This window comes from Zonotrichia leucophrys, chromosome 1A (assembly GCF_028769735.1).
Source record: "Zonotrichia leucophrys gambelii isolate GWCS_2022_RI chromosome 1A, RI_Zleu_2.0, whole genome shotgun sequence".
In the NCBI taxonomy this organism is placed as follows: Eukaryota; Metazoa; Chordata; class Aves; order Passeriformes; family Passerellidae; genus Zonotrichia; species Zonotrichia leucophrys.
Window position 1 is genome coordinate 43,431,023 of NC_088170.1, and position 23,173 is coordinate 43,454,195.

General features: G+C 43.2%; 1 protein-coding gene across 1 annotated transcript in view; it reads left to right on the forward strand.

The window, feature by feature from the left end:
• The first annotated feature begins 843 nt into the window (after positions 1–843).
• The window catches only part of PRICKLE1 (prickle planar cell polarity protein 1), a 66,072-nt gene continuing 43,742 nt past the window's right edge, over positions 844–23,173 (forward strand). Inside the window, exon 1 of the mRNA XM_064702578.1 lies at positions 844–1,053. The gene's annotated coding sequence lies outside the window, so the exon portion shown is untranslated. The remainder of the gene's footprint in view (positions 1,054–23,173) is intronic.

Consider the following 23,173-nt stretch of genomic DNA (forward strand, 5'->3'; position numbering starts at 1 on the left):
CCACTCTGGCAAAAATTATTCTCACCTTCCAGAAGAATTATAACATCGAGTAAAATGGCATGTGACTCATCCTTTGATGTTTCCATAGAGGGTTTAAACACTGAGACCACGAGAGAACCAGGAGCTCAATCCACGTTGTTTAAAGGCTGTTGTTAGTTGTGAGCAACACGATCAAGGGCTGCAGACTCCAGCAGTTTAACAGATACCAAAAGTGCCCGCAACGTCAAAAAGAAAGGGATTTATATGGACACTATTTCAGTGTCCCTTTACTGCCAGCCGTCTCTTTGGTGCTGAGATCGGGGCTGCCCTGCTTTGGGGCGCGCCCACCCACCCCCGCCAGCCCCCTCGGGCTGCGGACCCGCACCGCCGGCCCGGCCAGGGGCCCGCACGGCACCGCCTGCTCTGCAGCAGCGCCCGGTACCCGCCACGGCTGCGCGCAGCCCCCGCCAAGACTGCGAACCCATCGGGATCGGGCTCCATCTGTGCACCGCTCGGCACAGATCAGCGGGAGGAGTTTCTAATTAACTTTCCCCGTCCCGCTCCCTGGCTGAACGCCGGCGGCTTCAGGGCTCCGTCGGACCGAGGGAAAGGGAGCGCAGACCGCGCCGGTACCCTGCTACTCCCGGTCCTTCCCGACCGCCTCACGCCGCGCTCCCCGCACGCTCCCCGCGCCCCGAGCCGCCCCCGCCGCCGGCCCCGCCCCGAGCCCCGCCCCGCCGGGCCCTGCGCGCCACCCGCCGCCCCGGCCGCACCGCGATTGGCGGGCGCGGCGGGCGGCAGCCAATGGGCGCGGCGGAGCGCGGCCGGTGCCGTCCCGGGCGCGGAGCGGCCGAGCCCCATTAGGGCGGGGAGCACCGGGGCTCGGGCAGTCGCTGCGGGGCGGCCGAGGAGGCTCCGGGCGGTCCGTCCGCGGCGCTGCCGGAGAATGCGTGTCTCCCGCCGGCGCTGACTGCGTGGGACAGAGCTGGGTATCCGCCTCCCCCCTCGTCTGTGTGACGGACCACACCGCCTCCCAGGAATACGTCGCCGTGGTCCGGCTGCGCTGCGGGGAGGGTAAGTGGAGGCTCCCCGGGGTGACGACTGACGGACAGCCTGCGGCGGAGCGCCCGGCGGGTTTGGCGGAGCGCCGTCCGCAGCTGGCACCGTGCCGCTGGCGGCGGAGCGCTTCCCGCGGTGCGGCGGGGGTCCTGCGCCCTGCCCGGGGTCGCATCGCCAGGGCGCGCCGGTGAGGAGCCGCCCGAGCCCGGAGCCGGCGCTCGTCAGCGCCGCTGGCGCCGCGCCGTCCTGCGCGGAGTTGTCGGACGGGGCTGCGGAATCGGGAGAGCTGGGAAAGCCGTGGGGGGCGCAGGGTGTCCCGCTGCCGGGGGAAGGTGTCGCGGCACCGCCGCCGTGCCGGCTCGGTGCTCCCGGCAGAGCGAGCGGCGCGCCGCGGTCGCCGGTCTGGGTGGGGGTGCAGATGTTGGAGCTCAGCTGTTGCCTGTCAGTGCGTGGCAACTGGCCCTTCCAGGCAGCCTCCGCCCTCGCCTTATCCCGGGCGAAGCGTCCGCCTCCGGGCGCTCTCCTGCCCCGAGAGCTGGGAACCTCGCTCTCCATCCCGGCGGCGTCTGCCGCGCTGTCCGCTTTAACTGGGGGTGCTCCCCACGCCCACCCCTGCAGCCACGGACCTCGCTCAAGTATGTGTTTGTGCTTTCCTTTCTTAACGAAGAGAGCTCGGGAAGGGCGGTGGATCCGCGGGTCCTTCTCCCAGAATATTTGCGCCCAGCGCGGGATTTCAAACTCCAGCAGCCACCATTTATCAGTCGGCTGGGCTGGGCTCCGTCCAGGCGCCTTCGCTGTGCTCCGAGCCCGCGACGGCTGGGTCTGGCCTTTGACAGGAATCTCTGTGTTCCCCTGCGGGGGCGGCCCAGGGGGGCCAAATAAAGCACCCACCAGTGCCGGAGTTTCTAAATGCTGTCAGCTGGAGAGCGAGGAAACGCAGCGGGGGGGATTTTACGGGCTCGCTGAGAAATGTTTATACAGCGGAATTTAATGGTTAACAATGTATATTCCCAACACGCTAAAGAAAACTTTTAAAAAGGCATAAATAAATTACTAGCGTTATTGTTGCGAAACTCCTTGCCATCATTGTTTAGCTGGTAACTGAGATCTTTAAACTGCATGTTTTGCACGGCAAACTCTAAAGTACTGTGATTTGTCAAGTAGGATGGGATTTTTTTCCCCTTTAGCTGTAGTTCTTGCTGTTTCTAGGGAGAATTAAAGCAATTTGTACTATTTCTTTGCAAGACAGGTATATTACAGTGGCCGGGTTTTCATCCCAAGACGTGAGTAGATCAGAATGAGCTTGGACAGGGAGTGGAAAGGCAAGGAGATGGAGAGAGCCGTTACCCTGGTGCAGTGACAGATCCTTTCATTTCTGCCTGCAGAGCCCCGGATGAGCCGGGCTGGTGCAGTTCTGCCAACAGCACAGTTAATTGTGTCCTGTAAATCAAGGTCCGTGGAGCTGCTCTCTTTCTGTACAACAAAAGGGTTTGTAATGAGTAAGCCCAGATCAGTCATATAAAAATTTTAACATCAACTGGGCAAGGTGTGTGTGTGAGGACCGTACAGGGTTAATAGCTAAACTATTAAGATTGGAGTCAGATGTGGGTAAAAGCAACAGGAGAGTCTGGTTTTTCCTAATATCCTGTAGTATGATAACTCTGAAAAAGGTAATTGTTTAAAAAAAATCTGTTTCAATTTAAGATTTATTAAGCAAGGAGAAACTTATGTAAACATAAGAATCCCTTTCTTGTTTGGAAAGGCAAGAAATGGCTAGAAATGTCATCTGAACTTCAAGACTGTGTGGATTTTTGTGCACATGTGCAAGAATGTTATTAATCTCATTTTCAGCTAGCTTATTCTATATCTTAGAGGGTCTGGGGTGTTTAACTCAGGCCTTTGGCAAAATGGCTTCTGTGCTTTTAGGGTTGTTTTTTTTTTCCCTTAGCAAAAGAGTTATTTCTAGCATTTAATAAGACTTTAAAATACAGGAGCAAGAGAGAGCAAGTGCCTTCCAAAGAAGGAGAAATGGAGGGGGTGGGAGGGGGAGTCAGGTTTTACTTACATATGTTATGAGTTGGGAATGTAAATTTGTATATAAGGAAAAGATCTGAAGAATGACTTGGCACACTAATGACCTGGCTTTTTGGAACTTCAAGAGTTTGGTCTGTCTCCCCCTATGGTTATAATAAGAGATTAAATGCATAAAATAATATTTAATTAATTAGCATATGAAAATAGGATGTCTTTGTCATTGTTTTCCTGTGAAACTTTTCTATGCTAATGAATGTCTACATTTTACAGAGTCATTTGCTTTGCTTCACATTATGCTTTTGCAGATTGGTTTGACCCTTTCTAGTGCTGGAAGCCTTTGTATGGTAGCCTAAAAGTCCTTCCCTTTGTCGTGTGAATCTTGCGTAATAAATACGTTGTCAATTACTGCTATACACAGCTTCTAACAGGGCAGACTGAAAGTTGCTCTTAAATTGAAAGCCTCTGTTTGCTTGGGTGCCATGTCTTATGCATTCCAGAATTAATTGGATGTGCAGTGACGAATTTCATTTAAAACAAACAAACAAGCTGGGTTGTGTTTCTGTTTTCTGTGACTAGTTACCCTAAAGTAAAGAGATCCCTGCTGCTGGGATATAAAAGCATGCTCTGAAACATTACTTTTTATTTTTTAAATGTTGAGAAAGGTCACTTATATTTTTGGGAAAACTGTTGCATGATACAATATTGCACTAAGAATGCTGGATTGAGATGGTTCCCTAGTCACCAAGTGGCTTATATCAATATTCAGTTTACCCCCTTGTATTAAGGCTTAAGCTTCAGTTTGGCCAGCACTGGTTTTTGCTTATGCTGTTTAAACAGAAGTAAACTTGAGGTTAGCTCTAGCCATTAGTATATGCTTGGTGTAAGCCATGCAAGCTTAGGTCCTGCTCCTGGAAATGTTTACAGAAATGAGTAGCTTTTACTTGTGTGCTTAAATTGTTTGGATTAGGAGTTGTATAATGGGAAGAACCAGCTTGGAAGGACGCAGCACAGCTATTGCTCATCTTTTCCTCCTCCCACCTTATGGCTGAAGAATGATGGGAAGAAACATGTTTTTCAAGTAATAGTGCACTGAAGTCATGGCATTTCTGGCAGAAATTCCCAGATAGACTATCAGATCAGTTTGCCAAAATTACACGCTTTTTTTCAGAAGCAGCTCCTTGGCTGCTGGTTCATTGACAAAGGATATTTCCAGCTACTGAAGAAAATTTCACAGGTGGTCTGCTACAACTCTTCCTCTTTGTATTTTGTTTTTTTATAATATTCACAAAATACATTATATATTTTTAGCAGAACTAAAAGAGCAAGCATTTCACTTCTCAGAACAAACTGATAGTATTCCTCAAGCATGTTTTTGTGCAAGGAGGCTTTTTTTTAAATGCACAAAATGAGTGAAGTGCTCATATACAAGAGGTAAGAGCCAACACAAACATTTTTAGTATTTTTTAAAGGGTCTGTAAATGACAGCTTCTTGCTAGTTTACCTTTTCTTGGAACCCTGCCTGGAGGTCTTCTTAAAAGTTCTTCAATATAGCCTTAAGGTTGGTGAGTTGCTTTTCAAGATCATTATGAACCTATCAAGCCCAATGTTTTGCTAGGTAGTGAACCTGGGGTAGACAGTCTCTCAGGTAGACCTTTCACTTGCAGTGGATTACATATCAACAAATGCTGGAACCTTTTTCAGTTGTTCTGTACCAAAGCTGTGTACTCCTGTCTAAAGTCTGCATGCAAAACATTGATTTATAGTACCTGATATCGCTTGCTGTTCTGTCTTGTGTACCTCTCTCCATCATTTTCTCTCTCCTGTCCCCTCCTTAAGGTGCAAGAGTATTGTGGAGTGTGCTTGTAGGTTTGTGTCTGTAACAGATATAATAAGTTTCATTCAGTTGCCCCACTTTTGTCTGACAGATTCTGCAGTTTGCAATTACCATCTTTGACTTTAGTAAGAATTTTTTTTTAATGCTTCCAGTTACACTCAATATTGCTTTGTGGAGTGGTTGCATGCCAAAAAAGCATTTTCAGCTGCAATCCAGATACTGAAATATAATTGCTTGCCTTTAATAATAAACAAAATAATTTTGTTTCCTGTGATGTTTTTGTAACCACCTTTTTGAGTTTTTTGCCTTCTAATCTTGCATCAAGTAACCCCAGACTTAATATTGCATGATTCCAGAACTAGCTTCTCTGTCGGCAGCATGCCAAATCCTGTCTAATGTCTGTGTTAATGTGGTGTATATGAAAACTGACTTCTCTGTGGATTGGAACACTGATTTGTATAATTGCAACTGGCATGATTAAAAATCTGCATGTCAGTATCATGATGTTTATAATAAAACTTACAGGGTTTTTTTTTAAGCAGGGTGATGTTAGTCCCTTAAATTTTCTTTGAGAGTCTTCATTGTCCAAACATCTTCATTTCTGAATGTGTTTGAATGTTTAAAAAAGAAAATAAGAGCATGCATGCAGTTATGAATATAATAATCTAGCCCTTGGATCGTTCTGGGTGGTAAGACTGCACCCTCTTGTTCTGTAGGAAAGCTGCATCTTCTCTCACTAGTTTTAAAAAGACTGATATAAAAGGCTCGTCTCTGAATCTTTAAACATATCTAGACAAGTGCCTTAAAGTTCCTGAAAGCACACATCCCTCCTGTATGCCTGTGATCCCTGCTGGAGCCATGTAAGCCACCTCTGCCAGGGGCGCTGTAATTGCTCAGCTTTACCCGTTCTGCTGTCCCTGCTGTCACCATGAGCCAGGTACGCTCCTGTGACAGGGGTGGTGCTGGCTCAGCAGCAGGCTCTGCCGGGACACCCCGGCACTCCTGCTCAACCCGTTGGCCTTGGCGGACACTGCCCTCACCCACGGCCCATTTCGGTAGCAACAGAGACACACAATAACCACGGCAGAAATTGAAAGCCACCTTGTGCTTTCAGGTGTGGATCAACTTGTCTAACAGCAGTAAAACCTGACTTGTTTTCAAGTATGTTAAAAATTAGTGCATGATTAGTGAAGATAGTTTTTAAGGATCTCTTTTTGTAATCAAGCGTTAATCACCCAGAAGTTCAGAAGTGTTTATGTAAAGAAATTGCATGTGTTTGTGTGCATACTTTAGGATTAATACATTTTTACTTCATTTCAGACTCTTTGCAGGAATTGGTATTTTCATATAAAAATTAAAGCTTCGCATGCTGAGATGACTATTCAAAGTATGAATATTTATATACTTTAAAATGAATTTATGGAGGCGCTAAAGAAATGTCTGAACCTTGCATATTTGCATCTCTGTATACAAACTGCTAAATAAATTATGCTAGGTCTAGAACCTCACTGGTGAATTGCAGATGTCTTTTGTAAAAGTATACATATGGTTTTCCAAGAGCTTTGAACTGTTTCCTCATGCTTTGCTCATCAGAAGGATGGTATGGATAACTTCATTGTGAGAGGGCATTTTTCCAGTCTTGTTTGCAAAGCATAGTGGATCTGTGTGGTAAATATTGAGTTTTCATTCATCTTTGGACTGAAATTAGCTCATTCTGTGCATATGGAATATGAGAAAAATATATACAAAGGATATGTTTATATTTAATAAAATTAATAGTATAAAGCAAGTGCAGAGAAACTTATGAGCCTAAACAGCTTGGCAGGCCAATAGCCAGCGAATGTCTTAGAGTACTGCCAAACATGTAGAAAGCAGACCCGGCTCTCATCTGTTATGAGGTACCAAAAAACTTCCAGCCTCATGAGGATGTTATTTACTCGGGATGCAGCTTTGTTCTGTTCTCTTAGCAGCTTGGTGTAGGTTTGGATTTCAGCAGATATATGCTGGGAGGTACCAGTACTATTCAGGAGAAATGTGACTCCCTAAAAAAAAAAAAAAAAAAACCAAACCAAAAAAAAAAAAAAAAAAAAACCAAAACCAAAAAAAACCACCCAAGCAGCTGTGTTACAGCAGCTCTCCACAGAGAGATCCCAGAGTCCCTTTTTACAGGGTCTTGGCCTGTCCTTGGGAGGCCCTGGGGAAGGAAGCAGTGTACCAGAGTAAGAATGTCTGCAGGGTAAGAGGCAGGCCTATGTGTTGCTGTTGTGCTCAACCATGAGCTGCCATCAAGCTGTAGAAGCACTCTCAGCAAAGGATACTGCAGAGTAGATTACTGAGCTCCGTGGTTTCTGTAGCTGTTTGTCAGTCCAGTAAATGTCAAGCTTTGCACCCAACCTTTCACACAGCCCATCTGATTGGACAGTACTCTGGGGGTTTCAGATGGTGTGAAGCTGAAGTTCAGTGATCTAGGCTAATACCCCATTTTGTTCCCAATATATGATTTCCCAGTTGCATAAAACTGTTGATTTCCTGCAAGAACAGCTTGCATGTTTTTAGAGTAGCTGTTAAAATACTGAAATTGAACAATCCCTTTATTTGATTGAACTGAAATGACCACAGTGACAAACAGGCACCTGTTTCATTGCTGCAGATTTATTACTTTTCAGATTCCTTTGCAAAATGTCCCCCAACAGCAGTCTATTGTCTAGTTCTCAGTCTGCCACCTTTTAGGCTGTAATTTTGGAATATTGCTTTTTTTAATGTCTCCCTGTCTGTCTCATATTGTGCTGTGGCTGTGCATAAACATTTCTTACCTATTAGTGGATGTCTTATTAGCCTGGAGCTAATGCTGTCAAGAGGTACTGACAATATGATGGCTCTTTCAGGTATACGTAATGGATTTATTCAGGGACTGGGGTGATAGCAGGCTTGTGTTCATTTAAGGCTTGCTTTTGAGTTTTTTCCAAACTTTGATGCATAAGTCACTGTTCAACATCTAAATGCTAGGCGCAAAACAAAGTTGGGTATTCAAGGACATGTATTTGTTCTTGGGTCCCTTTCCACCTTGTAAGGGCCTCTGGAAGGAGGTTTATGCTTTGAAAGAACATGTCTCATGAAGATCAGCCAGGTACACCTTCAATTATGCAACATTTTTTTCTAGGTAGAAGTCATCCTCCTTTATGCAATTCTCTGCATTTACCTTCATCCTGCTTTGTTGTGTACTAAATCGGCTGATATTTAATGCAATTTTGAGCAGATAATCTAGACTTGTTTTTAAAAGGAAACTGTTGGCACATTTCCTGCTGGAGTGCTGGGGGGTGACTTAAAATCTGCTGTGAGCTGTAACAGGGCTTGTGCATATGAGTGAAAGTAGGGGAAAAGCATTTACAAACAGTTACAGTAATATTCTGTCAGTGTTGGACTCTGAATAAATATGAATTATTTCAATCTTGCATTTCTATGATGTATAAAACAGTTAATTAAGTCTGTATTCCCTCTGTAAAATACTCAAGCTGTTTCCCTTGCGCTCTCACATCGTTGTGCAGGCATACCTCAAGTGAAGATACAGAGATAATTTGAAAATATATGGGGGTTTTCTTGCTTCTTGGTTTTAAGTGAGCTTCCCCAAATCAGCCCAATCAGTACAAGGATTATGTTTGTGCACAGTGGGGTGGTGAAAGAGGAGCTTCCTAACCACACACTGCTACCAAGGAAAAAAAAGAAAAGCCTAAAAGAACATCTACTATAAAGCTGTAGCTTCTATTCTTCTATACCTCCAAACTGTGAAGTGATTTTTTTCACCTATGTCATATGTAGGACTTTGTGTGACTTGAATTCCAGTCTGAAGTGTTACTCTTTCTAACCACTGTAATATTAGTTGTGCAGAAGATCCTGAAGAGTTTCGGAAGATCATTGGCTTGGGTATAAATGATCATTGGGCCCTGTTTTCGGTGATGCAAATAGGTCAGATCTCCACTTTCTAGGAATGGAAAATTGTGTCTTCCACAGACAAAATGGTGTGCTCCTCATTTTATAGAATAATTGTAGGAAAATGCAAATCAATCATGTCTGTCTGAAAAAAATGCAATAGTTCTCGCTAAATATATTTTTGGTTTTTTAGAAGCCTATTTACTGACTGGTCTTCTGACTTACTAATATCAGTCCCAAGTCTTAAAAAACAAACAAGCAATCAACAAAACCCCTGGGTAAGCTGCAAGTTCTCTTCTTCCCCACCCCCAACTAGAGCCTCTTTGCCTGCCTTTGCTTGTGTACTCTATCGGTTTCACAGTTCATATACTTATGTTTTTTTAAAATCTCCCCCTACACTCTGGTGGGAAACATGTCTGCTGTTTCCTTTCAAGCACACAAGGCTTGATTCTCCTCTCACAATGGCATAAATTGTGAAGAACTCCACTTGAAATCAATGGACGTAAAGACATGTAAAATGGGGTGAGAGAAGAGCCCAGCCTCTGGTTTCTATTTTTAAGTGAGTCTGGTTAACCTAAAATTGTTCAATGTGCCACTGTGACTTTAGTTTGTAGATATCAGTTACTATGCTTGATACTTTTTGTACATAATGTTTCATTTTCATATATAATACATCATAGCCAGTACCCCTAATCAGGATGCACATGTCTTTAATTTAATACCTTGGTACTACTATGTCAATTTTGGTACATAATAAGTAATGTGCATGGTAAAGTACTTACCTTACTAGAGTCAGATCCTGCAGAAAGTCTGGGGTATAGCTGTATTTCTGTGCAGGCCCCAAAGGAAAGAAGGCTGGATTGGCTCTATCTGTACTACTAAAACTTTGTGGTTTTCTCTTGCTTCAGTAGTTCTATCTGTGAATCTTGTTCCACATTATCCAGGTTCAAAATACTAATTCTATATAAACAATACTTTCTCAGTTACTGTTGTTTTTTCTGTGCTTGTGAAGTGTTCAGCTCCATTCTTATATTTTGTACATGCTCAAGAACTTATTATAACTTTAAATTTTCTCTAAACACTGAAGTACTTTGAAAGAAGCCTGGAATATCTACATATGATTTTTTCTATTGCCCAAGTTTTGGTGGTTTTTCACATTTGTTTATTTTTTGGCAATGGATTATGGTCCTTAATTACCATCAGTAGTCAAATAACTGAATGAGATTATACAGCAGTGCTGTAAAAACTGTTCATGGTAGCTGTGATCTGTACATGTGTGGATGTCTTTGAGAACAGTCACCTCATTCATTAACCAGTGCAACAGACTCCAACTTTATTTAGTTTTTGAAATTAATGCAACCTTCTCTACCTAACTGAAACATTGCTTTGACTACTTCTTTCTATAGTTTAAAAAACGCCCATGTAGTAGTTGGCTCTTGTAATGTATTCAGACTTGGAGTAAATTTATTGGTGTATTTGAATTTTTGTTTTCTGCTTGAATAGCAAATCATGGGTGTCCACAAGAGAGTCTCTTTAAATCTGGAGTTCACTTAGTATATCCCTTAAATTTTATCTCCAATTTTATTGTGATGAGGGTAAAAAAAACCCTGTGGTGTTTACCTCCTAAGTCATTGAGCTTTTCCCTTCCATTTTTGTCCGCCAGCCCCCCAGAAAGTCAAGAGGTTGCCTAGCTAATTATGTGGTGGCCTTATGTATCAGGGACAGCAGATGTCACTGAAGTTTGCTGTGCTGCACTGGTTGGAGTGATGCAGACTCACACATCCAGTGTGGCTTTGCAGGCACAGAAGTGGTGTGGAACTGGCTTCTGACCCCTTGACGACAGTTATTCATTCCAGTAGTGAATTATTCCTTGTCTTTGATAGGTTTTGCATGACTTACCACAGGGAAAATGGTTTATCATAGTTCATGGTAGCTTTATCTATGGCTTTTTGGAAGTGTAGCTGTCAGACAGGGAGGTGGCATGGTGGAGGCAGAGAACTGCTGCTGTGGTCATGAACAGTGGTGCTTGTCTACATCTGATGTGAGGATGGTGGGGGCAGAGAAGAGTGTTTGATAGGGATTGATGTCAATTCAATGTGCTTTTCCTAGCTGCAAGCTGGATACTTCTCAGCTTTGTTAGATAGAGCCATCCTCGGGAAGTAGGGAACTGACAGTCTCCCAAGTGCAGAGAAGTGCAGGTGACCTTCCTGATGTTCTTACGGTTTTGACTCATTCTGTCTTACCATTTTGGGGGCATTTTAAAGCTCTTCTGAAAGTTACAATTGTAGAGGCTGCAATGCATGTCTGTTCATGCATTCTGTTCATGTCTGGAACAGAAACTACTTTTGGGAGTATTTTCAAAGCATAAGGTTTGGTGTACAAAATTAATTTCTGGGTACACGGGAAACAAAAGGTTATGTGGTTAGAATATGAGACTGTAGCAAAATTAGTCTTTAACACAGACTTGTATATACAGCAAGCTTGCAGAAAGACTGAAATCTTACAAAGCACCTTATGAGGTTTATGGATGAAGTGGCTTCTATTGGAAAAGATGTGGGAATAGAAGAGTATGCTTCTAGCTCTGTCATTAGTTCAACAAATCAAAGATAATAACATGTTATCAAGTTGATGACTTAAAGGCTCTGAAGAAACTTAAGACTTTCTGCCTGCTGTGAAACTGGTGATGTAAGATGTGACCTCAGGAAATGGAGATGGTTTTGGGGATCCAGAGCTTGAATCTGTTTATAGGTACTTTTGGAGAATTGTCACCACCAAATACACACCTGATGGTGCAATGCATCTCCAAGACAGAAATCTGTTCTGGAAGCAGCAATAAGCCCAAGGTAAATCTTAGAAATCAGTCCTTCTTGTAAATAATTCCAGAGCCATTTGCTTGCAGTCTTGATTTGTATGTAAGTATGCTAAAAGCTGTGACTACTGTATAGTTCACTACCTATTCCAGCCATCTTTAAAAGCTGTCTTTTTTCACAGAGTAGCTTTCTGACAAGAGGCCTCAGATGGATGCTTGGCACCCATGTCTTTTGTGGCAGAAAGCAAAGATTTATGGGATCAGAAGTCTGGGTAGATTAATCCTTCTGTTCAGTTGCAGGTCCATGTCATTGTATACACAATAAGGAAGTGTTTAAAGCTCTTTAAGAATATTCATGTGTTAAGGACAAAAGTGTGTGTGGTGGGGGAGTAAAGCAATATTTTAAATAATGTCAGCAGGCTCTAACTTTTAATCTGTGTCCTGTTTAAGGAAAGTAAAACTGACTGAAAATTGGTATGCTGTGGAAGGCTGCATAGAAAATATATATTTCTTGACATCCTTCCAAAAGTACTATTTAAAGACAGTTTTGTAACATTGATGTCTTAGCAGCATTCTGGTAGCCTCAGTTTTCTTTCCCATGGAACAGTTCCAGCTCTCACTTTCAAATTAGCCTGTTGTGTGATACCTTATGAAACAAAGTAGATATCAGGAGGACACGCTGCAACACTCATGTCTAAATTTGACCCCAGTATGCACACAGCTTGGTACAGCTATGAATTTTGTCCTTAAGAAACATTTTGTAAAACACCTGATTGTGTGTGCACGTGCTGCACCTGTATCACCCTGGATGTACACCAGGCACACTATGTAAGATCCACATCTCCAAAGCTGAAATGTTTGTGTGACTGCTCAACACTAAAAGGTGCTTTACCAGCATGGAGGGCAGAGCATACCAACCTGAGGTGTACATGGTTATCAAGTCAGTGCTGTGACAGCTTTCTGCAGGAAAAATGCTTGAGAAAAGTCACAGTGAAAATGTATAGATGAAACATACATGGAATTAACATACAGTCCTGGGCATTTTCACTCTAACACTAAACTATGGGGCTTAGGTTCTAAATTCACTTCTGGCTCTGCAAAGAAAACCAGACTGGTGTGACAGTGCCTGCCTTGCCTCTCTTGCAGCTGGTAACTCCAGGGAAAAGTAGGGTGTTGCAGCTGGGAGGGTAGCAGCCAAGGCTGGTCAGGCAAACACCAAGTACGGACTCAAAGATGGCAGAAGATGTACTGGTTAACTGGTGGGGTTTGGAAGGCTCAGCTGTTGGTTTTAGGGCTCTGGCTGCTATTAGTCTCCAGTGTAGGCCTCACAGTTCTGGTGGAAAAAAGACCATGTGCTGTTTGTTATTTCCTTGCCTGGGGAAAGTGCAGTGGAGGTGCAGCCATGGAGTTGGTATGACTTCTGATGGTGGCCTAATGCAGAGCTGAACAAAAAGTTGCTGAATTGTCGTAGAATGGTTTGGGTTGGGAGGGACCTTAAAAATCGAGTTCCAACCCCCTGCCATGGGGCAGGGACATGTCCACTAGACTGCTTGCTCAAAGGCCCTTCCAACCAGGCCTGGAACACTTCTGGGGATGAGGCATCCGCAGCTTTCCTGGAGAACTTGTTCTGGTGTCTCACTAACTTCACAATAATGGATTTCTTCCTAATACATAATCCAAACCTATCCTCATTCATTACAAATCCAATACCCCTTGTCCTGTCACTGCATGCCCTTGTAGCAAGTCCCTTCTAGATTTCTTGTAAGCACTGGATAGCTGCTATAAGGTTTCCCTCAAGGCTTCTCTGTTCCAGGCTGAACAACCTCACTACTCTCAGCCTGTCTTTATAGATGATGTGCTCCAGTCTTCCCATCTTCCTGCTCTTCCTCTGGCCTCTCCCCAGTATGTCCATATCCTTCTGGTGCTGGGGACCCAAGAGCTGGATGCAGCATTCCAGGTGGGTCTCACCAGAGTGGAGCAGAGGGGCAGAATCTCCTCCCTCAGCCTGCTGCCCACGCTGCTTTTATGCAGCCTGGGACATGTTTGGCTTTCTGGGCTGCAAGTGCCCATTGCCGGGTCATGTGGAGCTTCTCAACACACCCAAGACCTTCTCTTCAGGCCTGCTCAGTCTGTTCTCTGCCCAGCCTGTACTTGTGCTTGGGGCTGCCCTGACCCAGGACGTTGCATTTGGCCTTGTAGAACTTCATGAAGTTTGCAGAGATCCCCCCTCAATCCTGTGCTGGTCCCTCCGGGTGTGATCCCTTCCCTCAGCCCTTCCCTCAGCGCGGGGCGGCACCGCCGCACGGCTGGGCCCCGTCCGCGCCCGCCAGATGGCGCCCGTGCGCCGGCCCGGCCCGGCCCATCCCGGCGCTGATCCCGCGTGAATCCCGTGTATCGGCCCGGCCGATCCGGGCCTGGCTGATCCCGGTGAATCCCGTGCGCCGGCCCCGCCGATCCCGGGAGATTATGCTAAGCAACATTGCCGTGTGAGAGTAATGGAGATTGCTGGTGCTTTTCTGTCTGTGCTTGTGGCAATGGGAGAACTTCTGCCTAGCTGTGTTTTCAAGGCTGAAACTATTTCAAGGGCTGGCTCACAGTGACATCAAAAGTAAAGCTATTAAATTTCTCTCAAATTGCTTTATACGAATGATGTGGAAATGGTTTTGAAGGACAGAGAGCAACCTGTCCATGCAGAAAACCCAAAGAACTGGCTGTTTTTTCTGTCCCTCTGCTTGCTTTGCCTCTGTTAATTTGCCAGTGTTCAAAATTATACCGAAACCCAAAGGAGAAGGGAGCAAGCCTGAAGGTCCCAGCCCATATGCTAAAAGATCTGCATAGATGCTCATCTTTTGGCCGGATATCTTGCTTCATGTTTTCTGTTGGGAGGAGATGGACATGACTCTAGGTACAGCTGGAGAACAGGGACACAGATCCTCTGGTGACCCCAGCCGGCTGGAGGGAATGGCAGGAGCCCATTGGGCTGTGGAGAGTGAGCTCTTCCTCACCAGGTTTGCTGTCCCCAGAAGATCCTCTGGCAGGGTGAGGATGTGAGGTGCAGCTCCATAAGTGTGCAAGTGGTCTGAGCACGTGGGTGGAGGCAGGAGCCTTCTCACAGCCACTCCACAAACACCAGACAACAGAATAAATCCAAGCACTTTGATGTGGTTCTCTAGGCCCCTGGTAAGCTGCCCAAACTAGTTTAACCAGGCCCAGAGGCAGAAGAGTGGGAAGAAATGGGCTCTGCTGGATAGCCAAAGGAGTGCTTCCTTATCAGCCTCATTCCTGGGGAGCTTTTGCGCTGAAGTGAGCCTGTCCTAAAGGTACGGGAGTGAGATAGGCCTGCCTGAGACTGAAGGAGAAATGTATTTTCTTATTAATTGGGAGGAGGCCACCCAGGGTCAGTAACTGTTGGTCCTCCTTTTGAAGGAAGGATGGGCAGGTTGCTAAATTCAAGTCTGCAGTGTAATCCTGCTTGGCTTGTGTGGGAACTCGGCACATCCTTTTGGATGTCCAGAGTTGCCAAGAACCCTGTTGGGGGACTCAGAGACCCTGGCATGCTGCCCAGAGTGCCTGGGGATTTGATTTTGACCCTTAGAGCAAGTTACCAGCTTTGTTTGAGGACGTGAAAGTCACACAAGTTTGAATGGTGTAATAATAAAATATGCACAGGATGAAAATGTAGATTTAGGATTTTTGGTATGGGGGTTATGGGGACAAGATGGAGGAATTGGGGTGTGTCTAGTCCTTCTTTCTTCTTCTTGTTCTCCATTTTCTGCTGTGATGTTGGCACTTTGGGATTGGTTTAGAATAGAAGTGCACTGTCTAACATAGGTGATGGGAATTAAGAGTAAATATGATATATGTAGTTTGTAGTATGAAAAGAAGATACCCTCTCAGGGGCAGTCAGAGTGCCTGTGGCTGCCCTGCAGGACAGACCTCCACTGGGCAGAAAGAAAATTTTATAGATAAGAATTAATAAACAACCTCAAGACCGAAAAGCGAAGCATCCAGACTCGTTCTTCAGTTGCGCAGGCTGAAGCAGAGACATCCTACACATCACAGGGCAGCAAATATCAACAGCAACCCGAGAGGCTTGCAGGCTGTGACTGTCGCCACATCCTACTAATAACCTTAAAAGGTCACTCAGACTTCAGATGACCTCAGGAGGTCACTGAAATGTCAGATGGACTGGGCCTTCCAACAACAGTGTCCATATCTTTCCACGGATGCAGGGTGACCCTCAAATAAGGAAGGGATGTGACTCACCTGGCAAACAAGAAAGGCTGACAGCCTGTGCAGCCTGCAGCTAGATTTGTGGATCAAAGCTGTCAAGCACGCTGAGCTGTGTGTGAGGTGATCCCTTCCACCTTGATTAAGTTAGTCTAACAGCAGAAGAATGGATGAAATATTCAGTATTGAGAAAATTTTCTGCAGAAAAGAAAAGGGGAGGAATTGCTGGCACTGCAGAACTTGGGCATCTGGCCAACTTAACCAAAATATTCTTTAAAAATAAGATGGTGGTTTCTCAAAATTTTAGGCATGTGGTTTGAGTTTTCAGCTAAATCCTTGTAAATGTTGTCCTGTTAACATGAAGTGTTCATAGCTTTTTAGACTTTCTGATGGGGCTGTGAGACAGAGGTGCTAATAGTGAATGACCTGAATGGCAGGTGCTGAAGCTGTTCTCAAATAGACCAGAAGGCTTTTTTTTTGCTTTTTTTCCCCCCCAGTCTTCTACAAATACTGATTAGAGCTACGACAAACAAGACCTGTCTCCTTTTGTACCCTTCTTCCCATAGGAAAAAGAAAACATTCTTTCAGGAGTGGTGGGTTTGGGTTTTTGGTAGGTTTTTTTCTTTTTATTTTGATTCCTTGATTCCATTCTTGGGAAAGGAAACCCTTGGTGGTAAATAATTGCATTTGGAACTAGCAGGATCGACTTAAATGAACGAGCCTTGTTCAGCAATTCATTACTTAATTGTACAGTGGACTTTCTCAGCACTGTTTCCTGGTAATCATCCAAGTCCTTCAGCTCTGATACCTGTAAACAATTAACATTCTCCCACATGGCACACAAACACTTTATCAGTGTTTAACAGGATATTTGTGTGTGGCAGCACTTTAACCTCCTTAAGGATTCTTCCTGTCCTGCCTTTCTCTTCCATGGTCTTTCCTCCCAGTTACTGGTGTATTCAATTTATATGCAGATTCTAAATACAGCTGTTTATATGTGATGCTGCTGTCTTCTCTGTCCTAAGAGCTGTAATTGCACAAAAAAGTCAGGTTTTCATTGTATATCTCTAGTCCTCCTCTAATGTTCACAGCTGCTTTTCAGTTTGTTACAGGAGTAAGCTGCTGATGGGAATATGATGTTCCCCTCTCTCATATTGGAAAAAAATGAAGTGGTTCTTGGGCCTTGTGTGAGGTTCCTTTTATTGCTGTCCTCCTCTTGGGTTTGAGCAGATTACAATGCTACTTGCCTCTGGACGATCCAAAAGCACAATACATGGAAGCAAGAATTGCTATGAAATGTACATTACCCAGGATGTAACTTGGCTATTGGGTGACATGGAGTTAGACCTGTGGTATTGAACCTCTTATAAGGTGTTAAAATGGATTGAAAGTCAACATATAATGAAAGACTCTTAAAAGTACTTTTCTGAATCACAGGACATACTGATATGGAATACATAAAAATGAGAAAAGTCTGGGAACTACTTTTAAGTCAGTGGTTAAGGGTAAGTAAGTCAAAACAAGCCCCAACTGAACAGTAAAAGTGGTTGACTCCTCTGTGTTTCTACAAAATGGAAGAGGTCCTAAACAACAGCTTTGTTTGAGTGAAGCATTGCCTAGCACTGGTGCTAGTTTTAATGTGTGATGATGTGGCATGAAAATTGCTGTGGAAAAGTTCTCTGTGCTGCAGTACTGCTTTGAAAAAGACCCAAGCCCCAAATTTGTGGGTGTTGTTGCACTAGCTTCCAGTTTTCATGAGGTAATGCACAGCCTGAATGATGTGATTACAAAGAAGAACTTTTTTAAATGTACTCAAGTAGAATAGAAACAGTGTAGTGGCACCTGAGATGCCAGTCCTTTGAACATCAGCTACAGTTGAAGCACTTCAGGATTCGATGTGTCGCTTGTAATTCTCTTGGTCTTCAGCAATCTGTGCAAGAAACTGAGTTCAAGGATCAAAGTTATACATATTTTACACCACAAGATGGTGAATAACAGCTAGCTAGCCATTTACCCATCAACAAGTATTTATTTGTCAATAAAGACCTTCAGAACAAGGGAGAAATGGAACTAGCTCTTTTTTAACAGCTTTTTTTTTTCCTTATAACAACTAAAGTTTCTTAATAACGAGGCTTTGCATTTATAAGTAGAGATACTTTTATTTGGAACTTGGAATATGTAGGTTTTACTGCAAGAACTACCTGTATGTTTTGTCTGACTGACCATTTCTTATTAATTACAAAGCTAGAAGTAGATGGGGTTGATAAGGCATAACCCTGAAGCTGCTTCCTGTACATGATCCTTAGTGTTTTCTAAATTCTTTTCTTATCACATCTAATCATGTCTAGCATCATGACACATGCCTTCAGGGGATGACAGGCTGTGGTCCTGTGGGATTTTTGTTTAAGTCTTCTGGTGTAAATTTTAGGAAGTTTCTATTGACTAGGTAACACTTTCAGCTTGTGGATAACATGCTGTCTGTACCCTGGCATGTAAAGTACAGGAATACAAAACATTAACATCACAGGAACAGTTGGAAGTTGATATTCCATAGTTCACTGTTTGTGCTGTGACCAGGGCAAGCTAAGATTTGGCAGGATTTTTAACTCAAGGAAAACCTAGTGAAGTAAATAAAATTTTCAGTGTTGCTTCAGTCTTAAAAAAATCCCTCTAAAAGGTAGACAGCTTGTGCCCTTCACTGAAGCCTGAACTAAATATCAAAGAAATTTCTTGAAATAAGACAAAATGCATTGAAAAACAAGTGCAGGGTGGTTTTGGTATTTTTCTGAAAGCTCAAGTAAGTTCACTAAAGGGCTGATATTTCATCAGTGCATACTGCTGGTAGCTGTCTCTACACATCACCTCTTTGCATCATAAAACCACTCCTTTAATGAAAACCTGAAGTATCTCCTATCCCTTACTGCAGAAAGTATAGCTCTGTGCCACTACCTGGGGGTTTTGGGGGATTTTTGTAGTGTTGGTTTTATTGTAATAGGACCGAATTCATATGATGGACCTGGTTACTGAGTTTCTCTTGTAAAGCCACCATGTGGTGCGTCAAGGCCACACCTGAACAAAATGCTTCACAGAAGTACGTAGTATCACTGGAGAACCTAGCTAATAAAGCAAAATGAACATCTAAAACACTGGAAAAGACCATCCTCTGTAGCATGTCCAGCTCATGGTTTCTTAACTTTTTTAAGCTGATGTTAAATGAAGGCTACTCTTGGGCAAATTCATCCTGTATAAAAATAATCACTTACCAGTTCTGTACTGCTGCTGCCAGGTCTGTGGAAGCTGCTCCCTTCAGACCAAAACAATGTTTAATCAACCATCTGCACACAAATGAGGCAAAAAATGTCACTTGAAAAAAATCCATTGTTTTTCCTAAAGTGTTCATACTCACAGTTAATGCTTAAGCTGTATCTGTTCATCTGACTTGTTTTTGACTTGTTCAATAAAATGTTACTGCACCGTCGCTATGGAATGCTTGAAATTGTTGGAATAGAGTGACGTCTGACAAGTATCGATTACTTTGGCAGATTTACAGGTTATGTTTATTCCATCAAAAGCACATTTTTTTCATCTATACTTTAAATTTTAAAGAGTTGAAGAATGTCAGGTTACTTTTTCTTATCAGTAGAGTCTGTCAGGAGGACATTTAGAAAATTAAACTTCTTATATAACAAGTCTCATTTCCATTTAAAGTGTTGCATATGTTCTTTCCTCTTACTGGTTAACTTGGTCCATGCGTGGGTCTGCTCTTCTCCCACTCAGTGTCTGAGTCCTGGATGATTAGAGTGGTGAGTACAGAAGAAAAATGGTACTCAGGGGAGCACAGGAAGAATGCAAGAGGTAAAGAAGCTGGAGAGGCAGAGAAAGGAAAGTAATTACTGTCTCTATTTTTCAAACAGTTCCTCCTTTCATTTGAATAGTAAGAAGTTTATAGTGACCCACTACTGCTAGCAATGAAATGGCAATATAGCTCTGACCTGAGTGGGAGTTCTTCACTTCAAAGGATAACTTAAATAGGGTGTTGTCCTGATCAGGAGACACAGTTATTGTATGAACAGTGCATGCACATCTCTACCACCTACTAGTTTGCTTAGAAAAGCAAATACAAGGACATCATGCTCAAAAGCATTAAAAATTCATTTTAATGGAGAATGACAGTGCTGTAGTGCTTGAAGTTGGTTCTCACCAAACTGAAGTAGCCACCACATTAGGTGGGAGAGTGTAATCACAGTTGTAAATCATCAGTCTTCACACCCATAGACCACTGGAAAACTCAGGGTTGGACACCCAGATTTACTTTATCATTCACACTTATTTGTGTACGTCAGATGAATGCAAATCCTGTGAGAAAGCTACTGTAGTTACTCTGTTACCCATGTAGGAGAAAATACAAGTGTACAATTTTCTAAAGTCATTCTGGTTGAAAAGGACCTCTGAAGGTCAGTTGACCTAATCTCCATTCAAAGCAGAGTCAGCTGAATTCAGACCACACTCTGTCAATGCAGCATTTGGATTCCTGCAGCATGCAGTGGGTCTCTTAGTAAATAAACCAGTATTTTTATGGATTGTGTCTTTATAAATTAGAATGCCTTTAGTAAATTACATGTTCCAATTGGAAGAATAGGGATAACAGAAAATGCAGGTTTTTCCCTGCGTGTACAGTTACTGTTTGAAGCTGCAGTACTGCATCATGATCAGTTGCAGAGTGTGTTGACCTGTTTGACTGGCTTCCTTCATTCTTGGGTGCCTGGCTGCTGAAGTAGCTTCAGGGTGACTTAGTGGCACTTGAGTTACTATATCCTCCAGTGCTGTTAGATGGGATTAAGATTCAAGTAGCCACTAAGTTGCTTTTCTTTTGAAAATACCTTGTAAAATACTAATTTTGAAGATGTATTCATTAAATATGGGCTTTGTATTGCTGTTTAGAGATGTGATATAAGCAATAGGCATTTGGATTTTGTCATGTAAAAGCATCTTGCTTGTTATGTGGGACAGCAGACCCTACTCATTCATGGCCTGTGAATGGCCAGGGATTTGTTCTTGAAATGTTTACAAGACCTTCGGGAAATTCTTCAGAAACAACTGCTTGTGAGTACCAGTCCAGGGTACTTCCAGAGGAATACATAAATAAAAGGCAATCAAAATTTTCAATCTTTAAATCTGCATAATATGAAATAAGGTTGAGAAACTGGTCATTCTGGATGAGTAGCAATCTTGCAGCTGAACTTGAACCTCTTGAGTTTGGTTTGTTTTCATATTCAGTATGTTTGCATCATGCTCCCTTGCAGGTACCTGAAGCTGCATGTTTGTATCCTTTCAGACAAAATTTTTATGAGTGTGGATTCCTTCCAGGTAATTTGGTAGTAAAAGGAATGTTTGATGAGTCATAGTTATGCTTAAAAGAACAACTGAGTTTTTGATGCCCAAAGATCTGTTTGGTGATTTAGTGGAAATTTGATTTGCGTTGAAGGTTTTTGTGGTGGCTATCCTTTCATTCCTGTTGGTTTTCTGGGCATCTGAGGATATTTAGGGAACTGTTCCAGGTATCTGAGCATGACAAGCCTATTGCCAGTGGGTGCTGCTGGCACTGGTAGGTGAGTTGACCATGCAGGAAAAGCATATCCTCCTAAAGAATTCCACTGCTCTGCACTGATGCTCAGATTCACACTCTAAAGGGACCATTGTATTCTCACAGATTTTGTGTTACTGTCTAGCATGTCAGTCTGTTACTGTTCAGTCAGTCTACAGTGTTCTATGTAAGTAAAATTGCATTGTTCTTTCTGTAAGCTGTTAATCGTTCTTAATTCTGTTTGTATAAAGTATTCAGGTACTTCAGCCCTAGATGTTCATATATTACACTCTAAATCTCCAGTTGTCTTTGCTAACACAAACAGCTAATTCCTACCCAATGGAAATCTGTCTTGTGTTCTTCCTTGCCTACCCCACTGTGCAGCTGCAAGAGAGGAGAAAAGTTCAGTGTCCCACTGAATGTGAAAGTGAAATCACTCAACATGGATACAGCAATAATGATTTGAGAGCAGCAAAGGGTCACGGAGGCCTGGTTCCACTGGCTTAGAGCGCTATTTAGATGAGCACTGCTGTGGTCTGCCTCTCCCCTTGTAGTGGCATTCTTGGTTGTCTAACCTCACAGCAAACTGGGTTAAAAAATCAAATCAACAGGAAATTTCACTTTTCTCTTCTTTGTTTTTTTTTTTGCTCGCGTTATTTTTCTGCTTGTTTAAATTTCTGCACAGTTCCTGCAATCAGCTGAGTGCCAGTGCTAACACAGTGCCTGTAGTCAGTAAGGAAGAAGAAGGCAGAGTCCATGCAGCACCCCAAACATAAATGGGTTTCAGTTCTGTTTTAAGACTCTCCAGTTATGTAGTTCTTGTGCATCTTCAGCTGAACCTACTTCTCTCCTTCAGCTCCATTTACATGGCTCACTTTTATGGCTTCGTTAATAGTGAAAAGTTCCTGAGAAATGTTGGCATGTGCTAAAATCGTTTGGAATGTTACTGCTCTTGATGGTGCAAAGATTATTCAGGAATGGAACCCTCTGCCTGCCATTTCTGCATCAGCATGGCTGGTCACCCCTGGCCTCTTTGCCAAAAATTATTGCCCCTCCCCAATAGCAGTGGTGGAGTGTAGGGTGGGTTGAGGAGGTTTTGGTCTAAACCAGGAATAGAATTACAGGTTTAAATCCAAATGGTAGGTAAAGAGTACATGCCATGGGGAAAAACATGTATATCATTTGGACCAGGATGAGGGCATTAATTAAAAAAGCTGAGGTCTCCTATATAACAGACTTTTAAAAAACATTTTTCCTGTAGATAAAATCTGAGAAGATTTGTCCCTGGTACCTTTTTTTTAAATTTTGTGATAGACTGTGAGATAGAATGAATTCAAATTAAAAACAAACAAAAATTTGTATGTAACTATTTGTGTTTGGTTCTTAGTTTACCATCCAATCTTCTGAGTATTTCTCTAGGTTATTGTAACTTATTTTGGTTTGTGGTTATTTGGTTGATATTTTGGTGTGGGACGTTTGGTTTGGTTTTTAAGTGCCAGGAAAAGACTCCAAAACTTGAGTTCACATTTTTCAAATGAAGGGATTTGTGTGTGTCACACTTACGTCATAGCGATCTTCATGCTGATAAGGAGACCAGTGGTAAGAGATTAAAGAATGCTTTTCAGTAATTGTCAGCCCCTAAAAATTTCTGGAACTTGCCAGATCTTAAATGCTAACTTTATTCTGCAATGTAATTATGCCATATGCTTTCGTAAAA